This window comes from Phyllostomus discolor, chromosome 4 (genome assembly GCF_004126475.2).
Source record: "Phyllostomus discolor isolate MPI-MPIP mPhyDis1 chromosome 4, mPhyDis1.pri.v3, whole genome shotgun sequence".
In the NCBI taxonomy this organism is placed as follows: Eukaryota; Metazoa; Chordata; class Mammalia; order Chiroptera; family Phyllostomidae; genus Phyllostomus; species Phyllostomus discolor.
In genome coordinates this window covers 84,934,366-84,951,702 of record NC_040906.2, presented here as the reverse complement: position 1 = coordinate 84,951,702, position 17,337 = coordinate 84,934,366, and positions in this window count along the sequence as shown.

The following is a 17,337-nucleotide window of genomic DNA, read 5'->3' as shown; positions in this document are numbered from 1 at the left end:
AGGAAACAAAAGAAAGACCTCTTTGTGTTAATCTGTCACTCATACATAGATGCTTAGGCAGAGAAGGAATTGATCAAATTCAGTGAATAACCAAAGTAGCAAGACAGCTCAAAAAGAACATGAGAAATATTCAGAATGCAAACTTAAAAACATAGAAATATTTGACATCAATAACAAAAACACAACAAGATTGTTGTTTTGAAAATAATCAATGCAATGCAAGAAAATACAGGCAGGAAATTTATCAAGCTCAGAAAACAAATCAACAAATAAAACAAGTACTTTACTAAAACATTTAATTATTTTTTAAAAAGCCAAACAAATTCTGGAGATGAAGAGCTCAGTTAAAAAGATCAAGAATTAACTAACAGGGGGAGAGTGGTGGCAGGAAAATGGAGACAATGTACTTGAACAACAATAAAAATACAAAGAATTAACAAACAATTATAGGAAATAGAGTATAACAGATAAAGAGAAGGATTAGTAATATCAAAAATAGAAATCTAGAAATGACACCAGGGACAAAGAGAATTAAGCTTAAAAATAAGTAAAAATTCTATAAGAAATATCTGACTTCATCATAAAGCGTAATATAAGAAAAATAGGCATATCAGAAGAAGATACGGAGAAGGAAACACATAGCTTATTTAAACAAATGGTTGATAAGAACTCTGGAGACCTATACAAAGAGCTAGAACCATGAATTCAAAAATGGAACATAAAACCTAGTTACCTCAAACCAAAAAAGCTTCCTTCAAAACACATTGTATTAAAACTGTCAAAAAATAATGACAGAAATAATTCTCAAGGCAACTAAGAAAAAGAAAAAAAATGACCTACAAATAAAAACCCATTAGGTTATTACTGGCCATCTCATCAGAAATGCTATAAGCCAGAAGAGAGCAGAATCAAATATTCAAACTATCAAAAGGGAGAAATTACCAATCAAAAGTAATACAGCCAGGAAATATATACTTTAAATAAAAAGAAGAAATAAAAACTTTTTCAGAGATACAGAAGCTGAGAAAATTTATAACTGGATAAGTTACAGGAAATACTCTCAATAGGATAATTCCACCTGAAACAAAGGAAAAGAGGTCACAAAACTAAAGTAAAGTCACTAACAAAATTAAAGCATAAACAAAAATAATTCGTAACAACAAAAATGTAAAAAGAGAGGAGGCAAACTTATGAAATTGCAAAGAAGGGTGGAGATCAGATACATTCAAATGAAAAAGAAACACTGTATATATGACATTTTCTTTTACATAATAGGTTACCAAACTTATTGGTAACCACACACACACACACACACACACACACACACACAAAGCCAAACTGAAACATATAGCTTAAAATAAGAAAAAGGGTGGAAGGAAATATGGAATACCACCAAACAAAAACACAAACAGAAACAAAGGAAAAGAACCAAAAAGGCACAGAGGTAAAACAAACAAACAAACAAACAAGCAAACAAATAAATACACTATAGGAAGTCCTCATACCTCAATAATTACACTAGAAATAAATTGACTGAATTCAAAAATAAAGAGGCAGAGAGTAGCAAATTTGATTTTAAAAAAACAATAATATACTACCATTAGGAGACACATTTGAACTGCAAAAAAAAAGCATAAATAAAAAAAGTAAGTTAGACTCACAGTGGAAGGGTGAAAAATAGTTCTTCAACCAAGCAGGTATAGCCATATTTATATCTGACAAAACAGATTTCAAGATAACAGAGATGATAAGAGACAAAGATGAATAAAGGGAACACTACATCAACAATACATAACACAAGGAGGAGAAGGCAGCAACCAAGTAGGTGCAAGCTGAGTCCACTTGCTTCTGCCCCTCACTCAGATTCTTAGGTGATCTTTCAACAAATAGCTTGAACAATCAACAGAATCTCAGCTGATATGAAGTTTGGAAGTCAAGGAGTACAGAAGATGCTTCACAACAGGCTGTAAGGAGATTTTATAAGTTAAACGGAAAGTACCCTATGCATGATACCTGTAGCTACAAAAAGACCAGTCAGAAATCTCAGCATTTTGGCTCCCTCCCATTCCAGAGCAGAGAATCTGCAGACCTAAGCCAGGAGTAACTTTGGAGGATATACAGAGTTGAGGAGATTCTGGCTAAATATACACAGCAAGCAGCATGTCCATAGAGCCAGCACCAAATGCCAGCTGGGAGAGTGTCAGAGAGGGAGAGGGGGATTCAATCTCCCAAAAGGATCAGGGGCTGCAGCTGGCTTGAGTAGAACCAGGATGTGGTCAGCTGTGGCTGTAAGAAACTTTTGGCTTTTTAGAAAGGTGGTGTGTGTGAAAAACCAGACAGTGACTTCATACTGCAATGGGTGTGCCACAGAGACACCTTTTGAAAGGGAAGCTGAACTGTCCTGGGCAGGGACACCATGCATAGCTGCCCTGAAAGCAAAGGAACAAGATAGAAAGCAGTTGGCTCACACTGAGTATAGTTGGGCAAGGAGACAAGAAAGTTGCACAGCAAAAGAAATTCTTGTCCATAGCTCAGTGTGGCTAGCAAGCTGGGGGCTTCACAAAATGGAGAATTTAGCACCATGTTTACTATGAGAACAGTGGGCTGAGAATTAGATGGGCAAGACTTGAACACCTGAGATTATTTATAGTCAGGGAGAACTCCCTTCTCTGGCAAAGTTCAAACCTCTGGGAAGGGAAGGATAAACCCAGCTCCCACAACCTTCAGTGTTGTAAGCACTGCATAAAGCAGGGAGCCTCTGCAGAACAGGCAGAGCAGGCTCAAAGAATCCCTGTAGGGTACATATCCACAGAAGAACAATGGAAAGAGAAATACCAAAGGACACCATGTTGTATTTCTCTCAGGGAGACAAAATACAGTAGTTCCTGGGGCCCTATTTTACTGAGGCCAACAAAGCAGAGATCAGAAATTGGTTCATTAAGGGGGTCACAGGGCCCTGGTGTGTAAGCAGAGCTGGCATCAGCACCACTCAGGAAAGGGCTGACCTTCTTATATAGATTGGTCCTCCCTTGAAACATAGCTAGACAGGTATTTTTGTTGATGTGGTTTTGGTTTTCTTGGTAGTTCTGCTTTGTTCTGCCAGCACCTGTATAATAGCATACAAGATGTGGTGAAGGTTGTGATCCAACAATGAATGTGCCATCAATAATCAAAGCCAAAGTACAATGTGAGAACCCACATAAACTGAATAAAGGGCATCCCTAGAGCAACCAGATCAGGAGATTGAAGGGATTACATCACTGAGACCCTCAGGACTCCCACCACAAAAGGCCACCCCACAAAGACAGGCAGTCAAAGCAGAGTAATCTGAGATGCTAAAACAAATAAGAAGAGTCACCTAAATTGTGGAGACAAAGAAATAACCTCCAATCCAAGGTAAAGGAGAAATCCCCTGAAAAAAGAGCTAAATAAAATTGAGGCAAGCAACCTACCAGACATTCAGTTTGAAACAGTGGTTATAAGGATGCTCAATGACCTCAGTGAGAGCTATGACAAACTTTACGGGAGCTATGGGGATCTTTGTGGGAACTACAGCAGCTTGAAAAAGTACATAGAAACTAAGAATTAGAACCAAGAGGAAATTAAGAATACACTAGAAGGAATTAAAACCAGGCTAGATGAAGCAGATAGCTGAATCAGTGAGCTGGAAGACAAGATAGAAAAAAAGTACCTAGTCAGACAACAAAAGGGAAAAAGTCTAAAAAGAATGGGAATAGTTGATAGTTCAAGACAACATGAAACATGACAAAATTCATATCCTAAGAATACCAGAAGAGATGAAAAAGGGGCAAAGGATAGAAATTTGTTTGAAAAAAAATGACAGACAATTTTCCTAACTGGTGATGGAAAATGTCATGCAAGTTCATGAAGCACAAAAGGTCCAATCAAGATGATACCAAAGAGTGCCACTCCAAGACACATCATAATTAAAATGGCAAAATTTAAACACAAAGAGAACATATTAAAGCAGCAAGTGAGAAACAACTAATAACATACAAGGGAGCTTCAGTAAATCTATGAGCTGATATTTCAACAGAAACACTACAAACCAGAAGGGATTGACACAGAGTATTCCAAGTAATGAAAAGCAAGGACATGCACCCAAGCCTACTCCGTCCAGCAAGGCTCACATTTAAAATGGAAAGTGAAATAAAGAGCTTCCCAAACAAAATAAAGCTAAAATAACATACCTCCACCAAACCAGCATTGCAAAAGATGCTAAAGAGACTGCTTTAAAAAAATGGGGGGGGGAGAGAGAGAGAGGGAGAGAGAGAGGTGCACAAAGGGAAAAATGGCAATGAACAAGTACCTATTATAATAACCTTAAATATAAATGGATTAAATGTTCCAATCAAAAGCCACAATGCAGAGGAGTGGATATGAAAAAACAGCCTGTGTATATTGTGTAAGAGATGCACAATGTACAAAGTATCTACACAGGCTGAAAGTAATGAGATGGAAAAAATATTCCAAGAAAAACTGTCATGAAAAGAAAAAAAGAAAAAAATGGTGGGGATAGCAATACTGACATCAGAGAAAAGAGACTTCAAAACAAAGGTCATAACAAGATACAAAGAAGGTCACTATATATTACTTCAGGGAGTGGTCCAACAAGAGGATATAAATCTTCTAACATATATGTTTCCAACATAGGAGCAATGAAATACACTAGGAAAATCTTGGAGGACTTTAAGGAGATAACAGCAATACAGTCATTGTAGGAGATTTAAACACCACTGACAACAATAGATAGATCTTCCAAGGAAAGAATCAGTAAGGGTATTGTGGCATTGAATGACAGTCTGTATCAAATAGATTTAATTGATATTTACAGGATATTTCACTTCAAACAAGTAAAATATACATTCTTTTCAAATGCACATGGGTCATTCACAAAGACAGACAACATGGTAGGACACAAAACAAGATTTAATAAATTCAAGAAAATTAAAATTATACAAAGAACCTTCTCAGCTCACAATGGCTTGAAACTAGAAACCAATTTCAAGGAAAACATTCAAATAAATGGAGACTGAATAATATGCTATTAAATAATGAATGGGTTAACAATGAGATCAAAGAAGTATTTAAAAAGTATTTTTTAAAAAGTGAAAATGGACAAATAACAACCCCAAACCTATGGGACACAGTAAAAGCAGTCTTGAGAGGGAAGTTCAAAGCAATATAGGCCTACCTAAAAAAAAAGACAGAAAAATATGAAGTACACAACCTAACCCTACAACTAAAAGTGCTAAAGAACTACAACAAACAAAGCCAAGAGCAAAGAGAGGGAAGAATTTAATAAAGATCAGAGGAGAATTAAATGATACGGAGTCTAAATAGTGACTCTAAGGATCAATAAATCCTGGGAGCTGGTTATTTAAAAAGATAAACAAAATGAAAAAAAATACTTAACCAGCCTAATCAAGAAAAAGAGAGAGAGAACCCAAATAAATAAAATCAGAAACAAAAGAGGAGAAGTAAAAACCAACACCACAGAAATACAAATGATTGGAAGAAATTACTATGTACAACTATATGTATAACCTAGACAATATGAGCAAATTTCTGGAAATATAAAATCTCCCAAAACTGAATCAAGAAGAAGCAGAAAGCCTGAAGAGTTTGATAGCAACTCAAGAAATTGAAGCAGCAATGACAAAAAAAAAAAAAAAAAGAAAAAAATCCCAGTACACAAAAGACCTGGACCACATGGTTTGACAGGTGAATTTTACCAAACATTCAAAGAACATATATTCTTCTGAACCTATTCCAAAAAATTCAAGAAGAGGGAAGACTCACAAACACTTTTCACAAGGCCAGTATTATCCTAATTCTAAAACTAGGTAAAGACACAACAAAGGAAGAACATTATTGGCCAATATCTCTAATTAACAAAGATGCTAAAATCCTCAACAAAGCATTGGCAATTCAGATCCAGCAATATGTTAAACAGATCATACAAAAGAATCAAGTGGGTTTATTCTAGGGATGCAAGGATGGTACAACACTTGCAAATCAATAAACATAATATGTGAACAAAAATGTGAACAAAATAAATGACACTCCCAGCCAAGATGGTGGCATAGGTAAATACTCTGTGCCATCTCACACAACCAAAAGAATGACATCAACAAAATTAAAAATAAATAATCAGAGCTGACAGAAAATCTAACTGTATGGAAGTGTGACAACCAAGGAATTAAAGAAGGGATATTAATCCAGACAAATAGAAAGGGCAGACACAGGTAGCCAGATTGGAAAGTACTTGAGACCAGGTGGTGGCTAGAAGACGAAGGTATGCAAGGTGACAGCTCATGAACTGGATAAGGTGACAGCTGGTGAACCTGGCAGTCCCAAATTTGCTTGCAGGTAAACTGAGAGGAACAACTGGTGAGGGAGACAGATTGCACAACCCAGGATTCTAGTGCAGGGAATTAAAGTCTCAAAACCTCTGACTGAAAAAAACCTGTGGGGATTACAGAGGCAGAGAAAATTCCCACCCTCACAGGAGAGTTTGTGGGAGACACCTACAGGGTCCTAGAATATACACAAAACCACCCACCCAGGAATCAGCACTAGAAGAGCCTAATTTGCTTGTGGATAGAGGGCAAACTAACTGAAAGCTGGTAAGAACTGAAGAAGTGGCATTATAATCTCTCAGACCCCTCCTCCACATACAGCACCACAATGCAGCCATGTGGGTGGCCCTGCCCTGGCAAATACTTAAGGTTCCACCCCTTACTATGTAACAGGCATGCCTAGGAAAAAACAAACAAACAAACAAATGAAAGAACATATCAAAGCTCCGGAACAAATACAACTAAGTATGAAGAAATAGCCAACCTATCAGATGCCTAGTTCAAAACTCAGAAATGGTTCAGTATGGTCACAAAATAAAGGAAAGAATGAAGGCTATGAAAAGTGAAATAAAGGAAAATGTACAGGGAACTAACAGTGAAGGGAAGGAAAAAAGAACTCAGATTAATGGTTTGGAACAGAAGGAAGAAATAAACATTCAACTGGAACAGAATGAAGAAACAAGAATTCAAAAATATGAGGAGAAGCTTAAGAACCTCTGGGACAACTTTAAACGTTCCAACATCTGAATCATAGGGGTGCCAGAAGGAAAAGAGGAAGAGTGAGAAACTGAAAAATTATTTGAAAACATAATGAAGGAGAACTTTCTTAATATGGCAAAGGAAATAGACTTCCAGGAAATCCAGGAAGCTCAGAGAGTCCAAAAGCAGTTGAACCCAAAGAAGCACACACCGAGGCACATCATAATTACATCACCCAAGATTAAAGATAAGGAGAGAATCTTAAAAGCAGAAAGAGAAAAGGAGACAGTTACCTACAAAGGAGTTCCCATAAGACTACCAGCTGATTTCTCAAAAGAAACCATGCAGGCAAGAAGGTGCTGGAAAGAAGTATCCCAAGTCATGAAAGGCAAGGACCTACATCCAAAATTACTCTATTCAGCAAAGCTATCATTTAGAATGGAAGGGCAGATCAAGTGCTTCCCAGGTAAGGTCAAGTTAAAGGAGTTCATCATCACCAAGCTCTTATTATATGAAATGTTAAACGAATTTACCTAAGGAAAAGAAAAACTATGAACAGTAAAATGACAACAAACTCACAATTACCAACAGCCAAACCTAAATAAACAAAAACAAACCAAGCAAACAAGTAGAACAAGAACAGAATTACAGAAAAAGAGATCACATGGGGGGTTATCAGTAGGGAAGGGGAGGGGAGAGAATAGAGGGAAAGGTATAGGGAATGAGAAGCATAAATAATAGGTATAGGGGAAGTTAAGAATAGTATAGGAAACTGAGAAGCCAAAGAACTGATATGCATGACCCATGGACATGAACTAAGGTGGAGGAAATGCAGGTGGGTGGGACTGTACAGGGCAGAGGGGAATAAAGATGGGGAAATGAGACAACTGTAATAGCATTATCAATATATTTTAGAGAAATGAATTATAAAATTCACATGATCATATACATAGATGCTGAAAAAGCATTTGACAAAATCTAGCACCCATTTATGATAAAACACTCAGCAAGTAGGAATAGAGGGAGCACGCCTCACCATAATAAAGACCACATATGGAAACCTACTGCTAACATCATACTATCATGCTCAATAGGCAAAAAATAAAAATGTTTCCCTTAAAATCAGGAACAAGACAAGGGTACCCGATTTCACCACACTTATTCAACATAATACTGGAAGTTTTAGCCACAGTGATTTGACAAAGAAATCAAAAAAATATTGGAAAAAAGGAAGTAAAACTGTCATTATTCTCAGAAACACAGTACTGTACATGGAAAACCCTATAGTCTCCACCAAAAAACTACTCAATCCAATAAGTGAATTCATCAAAGTAGCAGGATACAAAGTCAATATTCCAAAATTGATGGCTTTCTTGTACACCAACAATGAATTCTCAGAAAGAGAAACTAGGAAAAACTTCCATGTACTATAGAAACAAGAAAAATAAAGTATCTGGAATGAATTTAACTGAGGATGTAAAAGACCTGTACTCCTAAACTGTAGAATACTGAAGTAAGAAATTGTGGAAGATACAAATAAATGGAACATATAGTGTTCTTGTATTGGAAGAATTAGCATCATTAAAATGCCCATACTGCTCAAAGCAATGTATAGATTCAGTGAAATTACTATAAAAACACCAATGGCATATTTCACAGATCTACAGCAAGTATTCCAAAAATGTATGTGGAACCAAAGATGACAAAAAATAGCCTAAGCCATTTTGAAAAAGAAAAATAAAGTTGGAGGGATTTCTATGCCTGATATTAAACTATACTACCAAGTCACTGTAATCAAGACAGTCTGGTATTGGCATAAGAACAGACATATAGGTCAATGGAATAGAACAGAGAGTCCTGAAATAAACGTATGTCTCTATGGTCAATTAATATTTCACAAAGTGGGCATGATCATACAATGGAGTAAAGGCAATCGCTTTATAAATGATGTCGGTGAACTAGGCTGGTAAGAGCAAAAAAAAAAAGAAAAAAAAGAAATGTGACCACCAAATGACACAATACACTCGAATAAATTAAAAATGGATGTAGGACGTAAGTAGGAGTCATGACACCATAAAAATCCTAGCAGAAAACATAGGTAGTAAAATTTTAGACACACCATGCAACAATATTTTTGCTGATATATCTCCTAGGGCAAAGGAAATTAAGGAAAAACAAGCAAATGGGATTACATCAAACTAAAAAGTCCTACACAGCTAAAGAAACCATCATCAAAATGAAAAGAAATTTTGCTATATAGGAGAACATATTTGTCAATGATATGTTGGACAAGTGTATATAAAGAACTCATATGAGTCCACACCAGGAATACAAAAAGCCTAGTTAAATATAGGCAAAAGACCTGAATAAACACTTCTGCAAAAGGACATATAGATGACCCATAGATACAAAAACAAACAAACAAACAAACAAACAACACTCAACATCACTAGGCATCAGAGAGATGGAAATTAAAAGTACAATGAGACATCACCGCACACCTGTAAGAATGGGTATCATTAATACATCAACAAACAACAAGTGCTGGTGAGGATATGGAGAAAAGGGGACCCCTAGTGTACTCTTAGTGAGAATTCAGACTGGTGCAGCCACTGTGGGAAACAATAGGGAATTTCCTTTAAAAATTAAAAATCAAACTGCCCTATGACCCAGTGATTCCTCTACTGTGAATATATTCTAAGACTCCTAAAACACCAAAAGATCTTTATGCACCTGTATGTTCAGCATAGGTCTATTTATAATAGCAAATTGTTGGAAACACTCCAAGTGCCTATCCATAGATTAGTAGATTAAACTGTGGTATACTTACATAGTGGAATACTACCCAACAGAAATAAAGAAGGAAGTTCTACCTTTTGTGAAAGCATGATGGAACTGGAGACTATTATGATAAGTGAAATAAGCCAGTTGGCAAAATACAAATACCATATTACCACACTAATAAATCTAATCAACAAAATAAACTAATGAGAAAATTAGAGCCAGCGTCATGGAAACATAGATCATGCTGATAATTGTAGGAGGGGACATAGGAGGGTGAATGGTGGAAAGAATGGGAAGGGACTAGTCATAAAACATGTATGAATAATGCATAGGCATGGACAATGGAGAGGGGATTGAATGTAGTCTAGAAAAGTCAGCTAGATGGAAGGTGGCAAAAGGGGAAAATTGTTACAACTATAATATAATAAGTAAAAAAAAAAACACTAAAAAAATTATACATAACACTTATTAATAAAGATGCACTCAATCAGGAGTCACCCAAATATATAAAGCAACTACCAAAAGAACTAAAGGGAAAAACAAACAAACAAAAACACAATCATATTTGGGAACATTAATACTCCACTAACTGTTCTAGACAGTTTTTTTTAAATAGAAAATCTATAAAGGAATGTTTGGCTTAAATGACACTTTAAATCAAATGCACATAATTGACATTTATGGAGCTATTCATCCCAGACCATCATATTATACATTCTTCCCCAGTTCACATGGAATATTCTCAAGAATAAACTATATGTTATGTCATAAGTCTACCCTCAACAAATTGAAGAAGATTGAAATTTACCAAGTTTCTGCTCAAACACAATGTTTTGAAATTAGAAATCAATAGCTAAAAGAAAGTAAAGAAACCCACAAATATGTAGAGATTAAACAATATGCTACTGAAAAATGACTAGGTCAAAGAAGAAATAAAAGGTAAGATAAAAAAAGAGAGATAAATGAGTATGACAATACAACATATCAAAACTTCTACCTGGCTGGCATGGCTCAGTGGATTGAGCGTGGGCTGGGAACCAAAGTGTCCTAGGTTCGATTCCCAGCCAGGGTACATTCCTGGGTTGCAGGCCATAATCCCCAGCAACCGCACATTGATGTCTCTCTCTCTCCCTCTCCCTCTCCCTCTCTCTCTCCCTCTCTCTCTCCCTCCCTAAAAAAAAAAAATAAACAAATAAAATCTAAAAAAAAAAAAAAAAAAAAAAAAAAATTCTGTATGAAGCAAAAGCAATAATAGGAAAGTTTATATCATTGCAAGTCTATCTCAAGAAACAAGATAATATCCAATTAAACAAACCATCATTACATATTAAAGATTTAGAAAAAGAACAAAAGGAAACCAGTCAGCAGAAGAAAGGAATTAATCTAAATTACAGTAGAAATGAATGAAATAGTGTACAAAAATTAATACAACAAAGAGATGTTTTTTAGAAAAGTGTAGTAAAATTATCACACCCTTGCCTCTACTCACTAGAAAAAAAAGACTCATATGAATGAAATCATAAATGAAGAGAAGTTACTACAGACATCACAGAGAGAGGATTATACTAGAATACCATGCAAGACTACATTCCACAAAATTCTAGAATAGAATTCTCTAGAATAGATTAATATGTTCCTGGAAATGCATAACCTTCCTAGACTCAATCATGAAGAATTAGAAAATCTATAGAGACAGATGAGGATATGCAAAAATACATAAAAACTGCCAAAAAATAAAAGTGCTGGGCCACATGGCTTCACTAATGAGTTATCAAATATTCAAAGTAGATTTCTTATGTATGCTTCTCAAACTCTTCCAAAAAATAGAAGAAACAGTGTTTTCTAACACATTTTGGAGGCTAACATAAATGTGATATAAATATGTAGTAAAGATAAGACTCTAAAATAATACTAATTATTTTAGATAAAATTTTCTGATAAAAAAGATAATACCAATTATTTTAGACCAATTTTTCTGATAAAAACAGATACAAAAATCATAAACATAATACTAGCAAATTAAAATGCAACAACACATTAAAAATAACATATCACAATCAAGTGGAGTTCATTCCCAGGACACAAGAATGTTTCAATATGTGCAAATTGAAAAATGCAATATACTGTATTAACAAAATAAAGGATAAAACTTATATGATCTTATCAATAGATGAACAAAAAGCATTAGATAAGACACAACACCCAATAATTATTAAAACACTCAAGAAAATAGGTATAGAAGAAAAGTACTCAATACTTCAATGTAATGGATATATATGACAAATCCTCAGGCAATATTATACTTACTGATGACAAAATAAAAGCTTTCCCTTTAAAATCAGGTACCAGGCAAAGATCCCACTCTCAACACTCCTATTCAACATAGTTCTGGAATTGAGAGTCTGAAGAACTAGACAACATAAAAAAATAATAATAGGCATCCAAATTAAGAAGGAGAAGCAAAAATGTCACTTTTTGTGAATAGCATAATTCCATATGTAGAAAACCCTAATGATTCTATCAAGAAACTATTAGAAAAAAAAAAAGTAAAATAAAGTCACAGGATACAAAATTAATGTACAAAAATCCACTACTTTTCTATATAATAAAAAGGAAACTCCAGAAAAGTAAATTTCAAAAGTTCCTTTTGCAATTTTAACAAAAAGAATAAAATACCTAGGAATAAACTTAACAAATGATGTGTAGGACCCATATACTGAAAACTACAAATCATTATTAAAAGAGATTGAAGAAGACAATATGGAAAGATATTCTGTGTTCATGGATTGGAAGAATGAACATAACTAATATAGCCATATTACCCAAAGCAATATACAGATTTAATACAATCCTCATCAAAATGTCAATGTCTTTTATTTTAATAAATAGAACAAAAATGAGTAGATTTATATGGAACCACAAAAGACCCTAAGTAGGCCAAAGCAATCCTGAAGAAAAGAGCAAAGCTGGAGTTATCATACTACCTAACTTCAAGTTATGCTATAGGGCTATGATAATCAAAACAGCATGGTAATGACAGAAAAACAGATACACATAAATGAAAAGCCAGAAATAAATCCATATGTATATGGGCAAATAATTTTTGACAAAGGAGTAAAAAAAAGACACAATGAAGAAAAGAGAACTTCTTCAATAAGTGGTGATGGAAATATTAGAAAACCACATGCAAAAGAATGAAACTAGATTTCCATTTGTGTGTTTGTACAAATTTTAATTCAAAATGAATCAAAAACCTAAGTAAAAGATCTGAAATAATAACTTACATAGATAAAATATAGGTACTTCTCTTATGGACCTTGGTAGCAAAAAACATTTTTTAAATGAATTTTACTCCAAAGGCAATGGAAGTAAAGGCAAACATAAATTAATAGGACTATATCAAACAAAAAATATATCTGCATAGCAAAATAAACTGACATCAAAACCAAAAAAGAGCAACAAAGAGATTGGAAGATGATGTTTTAAAACAACAGCTCAACAAGAGTTTAATATGAAAAATATAGAGAGAACTAAAACACACTCAACACCAAACAATCCAGTTCAGAAGATGGGCGGAAGACCTGAACAGACACGTCTTCTGAGAAGACATACAAATGGTCAACATACATATGTAAGAATGTTTAATGTCACTAGATATTAAGAGAATTCGTGTCAAAATTATAATGAAATCCCACCTTACACCTGCTAGAATGGCTATTATTAACAGGACAGGTAATAAAAAGTGTTGGAAAGGTTGTGAATTAAAGGAAACTCTCATTCACTGCTGGTGGGAATATAAGCTGGAATGTAAACTGATTCAGTCACTATGGAAAATAGTATGGCAATTCTTCTAATAATTAAGAATAGATTTACCATATGAATGAGCAATCCTTCTCCCTGTTTTCCTGAAAGACTTGAAAAATACTTATTCAAAAATATGCATGTGCTATGTTTCTTGCAGCATTATTCACATTGGCTAAAACATGGAAACAACCAAAGTGTCCTAAATGAGATATGGAACACTTATACAATGGAATACTACCTAGCTTTAAAAAAAAGTTAAGAGTGAAGATGAAATAATGCCATTTGTAACAACATTGATGGAAATTGAGAATATTATGCTAAGCAAAATAAGTCAGTCAGAAAAAAGATAAGTACCACATTATTACGCTCATATATGGAATATAAAACTGAAACTCATAGACACAGAAAACAGTGTGGTGGTTACCAGAGGGTAGAAGGTAGGGGAGAGTAAGACTAAAGTAGTTGGGGTTCAAATGTATGGAGACAAGATGATTCACATAATATTATATAAAGATCATGTATAGTCTACACTTGAAACCTAGATGGTCCTATTAACCAATGTTATCTTCATAAATTTAATAAAAAATAAGCAAATGCAAATGAAATTTTAAACTGGTATTTTGAAAAAAGCTGGGATAATGACTGAAGCCACTTATTATTACCTGAAACCCATTTAACTTTCAGTATTTTCATAGTAACCACATATTAAATTGGGAGATAAGTATTCTTTTTATTGATGTGGCATTGGTTAATATCACTATATAGTTTTCATATATACATTTATATGATGTTCCTCTGTATATTATATTGTGCCCCAACAACCCAAAGTCAAATCATCTCCAACCCCTATATATTTAACTTTATTTTCTTATTACTATCTCTTTTCCTTCTGGTAACCACCATACTATTATCTGTATTTATTAATTTGTGTTTGTTTCTTTATTTGATCACTTGTTGCTCTCAGGTTTATATCTAATATATGAATGAAATAATATTGTTTTTTTTATTGTTGTTCAGGTATAGTTGTCTCCAGTTTCCTGCCACCATATTCCCCTGCCCTACCCAACCTCAACTCCCACCATCAATCCTACCCCTTTGGCTTTGTCCATGGGTCTTTTACATGTCCCTTTAAAACACATACCCTTCTTTCCCCAATTATCCCCTCCCTACTCCCTCCTAGTTACTATAAGTTTTTTCTTTATTTCAATCACTCAGGTTATATTAGGCTTGCTTGTTTGTTTTATCAATTAGGTCCCATTTATAAGTGACATCATAGGGTATTTGTAAGTCACATGGCTTATTTTATTTGGCATAATACTCTCCAGTTCTATCCCCACTGTTCCAAAGGACAGGAGCTCCTTCTTTCTGCTGCATAGTATTGCCTTATGGAAATGTACCATAGTTTTTTGATCCACTCATTTACTGGTGGGCATTTAAGTTGCTTCCAGCACTTGGCTATTGTAAATTGCGCTGCCACAGACATTGGAGTACATAGGTTCCTTAGAATTGACATTTCAGGATTCTTACGTTATAATCCCAGAAGTGGAATAGCCAGGTCAAAATGCAGTTCTATTTTTAGTTTTCTGTGGAAATTCCATACTGTTTTCCACAGTGGCTGCACCAGTCTGCACTCCAACCAACAGTGCACAAGGGTTCCCTTTTCTACACATCCTCTCCAGAGCTTGTTGTTTGTTGATTTGTTTGTGATGGTCATTCTCACCTTGTGAAGTCATATCTCCTTGTGGTTTTAATTTGCATCTCTTTGATAGCTGGTGATGCCGAGAATCTTTTCATATGTCTCTGGGCTCTTTGTATGTCCTCCTTGGAAAGGTATCTTTTCAGATCCTTTGCCCATTTTTTAATAGTGTTATCTGCCTTCCTGGTGTGGAGTCATGTGAGTTCTTTATATGTTTGGGGGATCAAACCCTTGTCTGACATGCCATTGGCAAATATATTTTCCCACATGGTTGGTTCTCTTCTCATTTTGTTGATGTTTTCTTTAGCCATGCAGAAGATTTTTATTTTGATGAACTGCCCTTTGTTTATTCTTTCTTTTATGTCCCTTGCTGTATGGAACATATTGGTGAAAATATTGTGTGGAATATTTTGAGATTCCCCTGCCTATGTTCTCCTTTAGGACTATGAGGTTGTGTAAGTCTTCTATCTATCTTGAGTTTATTTTTGTGAATGATGTAAGTTGGTGTTCCACTTTCATTGTTTTGCATGTAGCTGTCCAGATCTCCCCACACCACTTGCTGAAGAGGCTGTTTTTACTCCATCATGCTTCTGTACCCTTTGTTGAATATTAACTAAGCACATAGACATGAATTTATTTCTAGGCTCTCTATTTTGTTCTTTTTTTTTTTCCAGGACGAGACTGTATTGATTACAGTAGCCTTGTAATATACTTTGACATCAGGTATTGTGATCCCTCCTACTTTGTTCTTCTTTCTCAAATCATCACATCTATTTGGGGCCATTTACAGTTCCATATAAATTTTTGAAATGTTTGCTCTCTATCTCTGCAATATGTCATTGTATTTTAATAGGGATTGAATTGAACCTATAAATTGCTTTGGGTAGTATGGACATTTTGGTGGTATGAAGTCTTCAAATCCATTAACAAAGTACATGCTTCCATTTACTTGTGTCTCCCTTAATTTCTTTCTTCAGTGTTGTGTAGTTTTCTAAATATAGATCTTTTACCTCCTCGGTTCAGTTTATTCCTAGGTATTTTATTTTTGTTGTTGCTATACCAAATGGGATTCTTTTCGTGATTTATGCTTCTGATATTTCACTGTTGGTAGACAAGAATGCCTTCAATTTCTGAATATTGACTGTGAATCCCACTGTTTTGCCAAATTCATTCATTAGGCCAAAAAGTTTTTTTTGTGGAAACCATTGGGTTTTCTATTTACATATCTTGTCATCTGCTTTCAAATTAAAACAATGACAGTTTTACTTCCACTTTTCCAATTTGGATACCTTTTATTTATTTTTCTTGTCTGATTGCTGTGGCTAGGACTTCTAATACTACGTTGAATAGAAGTGGTGAAAGTGGACATCCTTGTCTTGTTTCTGATCTTCATGGGAAAGCTTTTAGTTTTTGCCCATTGAGTGTAATGTTGGCTGTGGCTCTCTCATATATGGCCTTTATTATGTTGAGACATGCTCTCTCTAGTCTTACTTTGATGAGTGTTTTTATAATAAATGGGTACTGTACCTTATCACATTTTTTTCTGCAACTATTGATGTGATCATGTGATTTTTGTCTTTCCTTTTATTTACGTGATGTATTATGTTTATTGGTTTGTGAAAATTGCACCATCTTTGCACCTGGGGAGAATTCCACTTGGTCATGGTGTATAATCTTTTTAATGTATTGCTAGATGACATTTACCAATATTTCATTAAGGATTTTAGGATCTATGCTCTTCAGTGATATTGGGCTGTAGTTTTCTTTCTTTGTTGTGTCTTTGGTTTGGGGATGAGGATGACACTGACCTCATAAAAAGAGTTTAGAATATTTCCTCTTGTTGGATTTTTCTTTTTGAATAGTCTGAGAAAGATCAGGGTTATCTCTTCCTTACATATTTTGTGAAATTCTCCTGTGAAACCATCCAGACCAGGGATTTTTTGTGCCAGGAGTTTTTTTTTTTTTAATTAT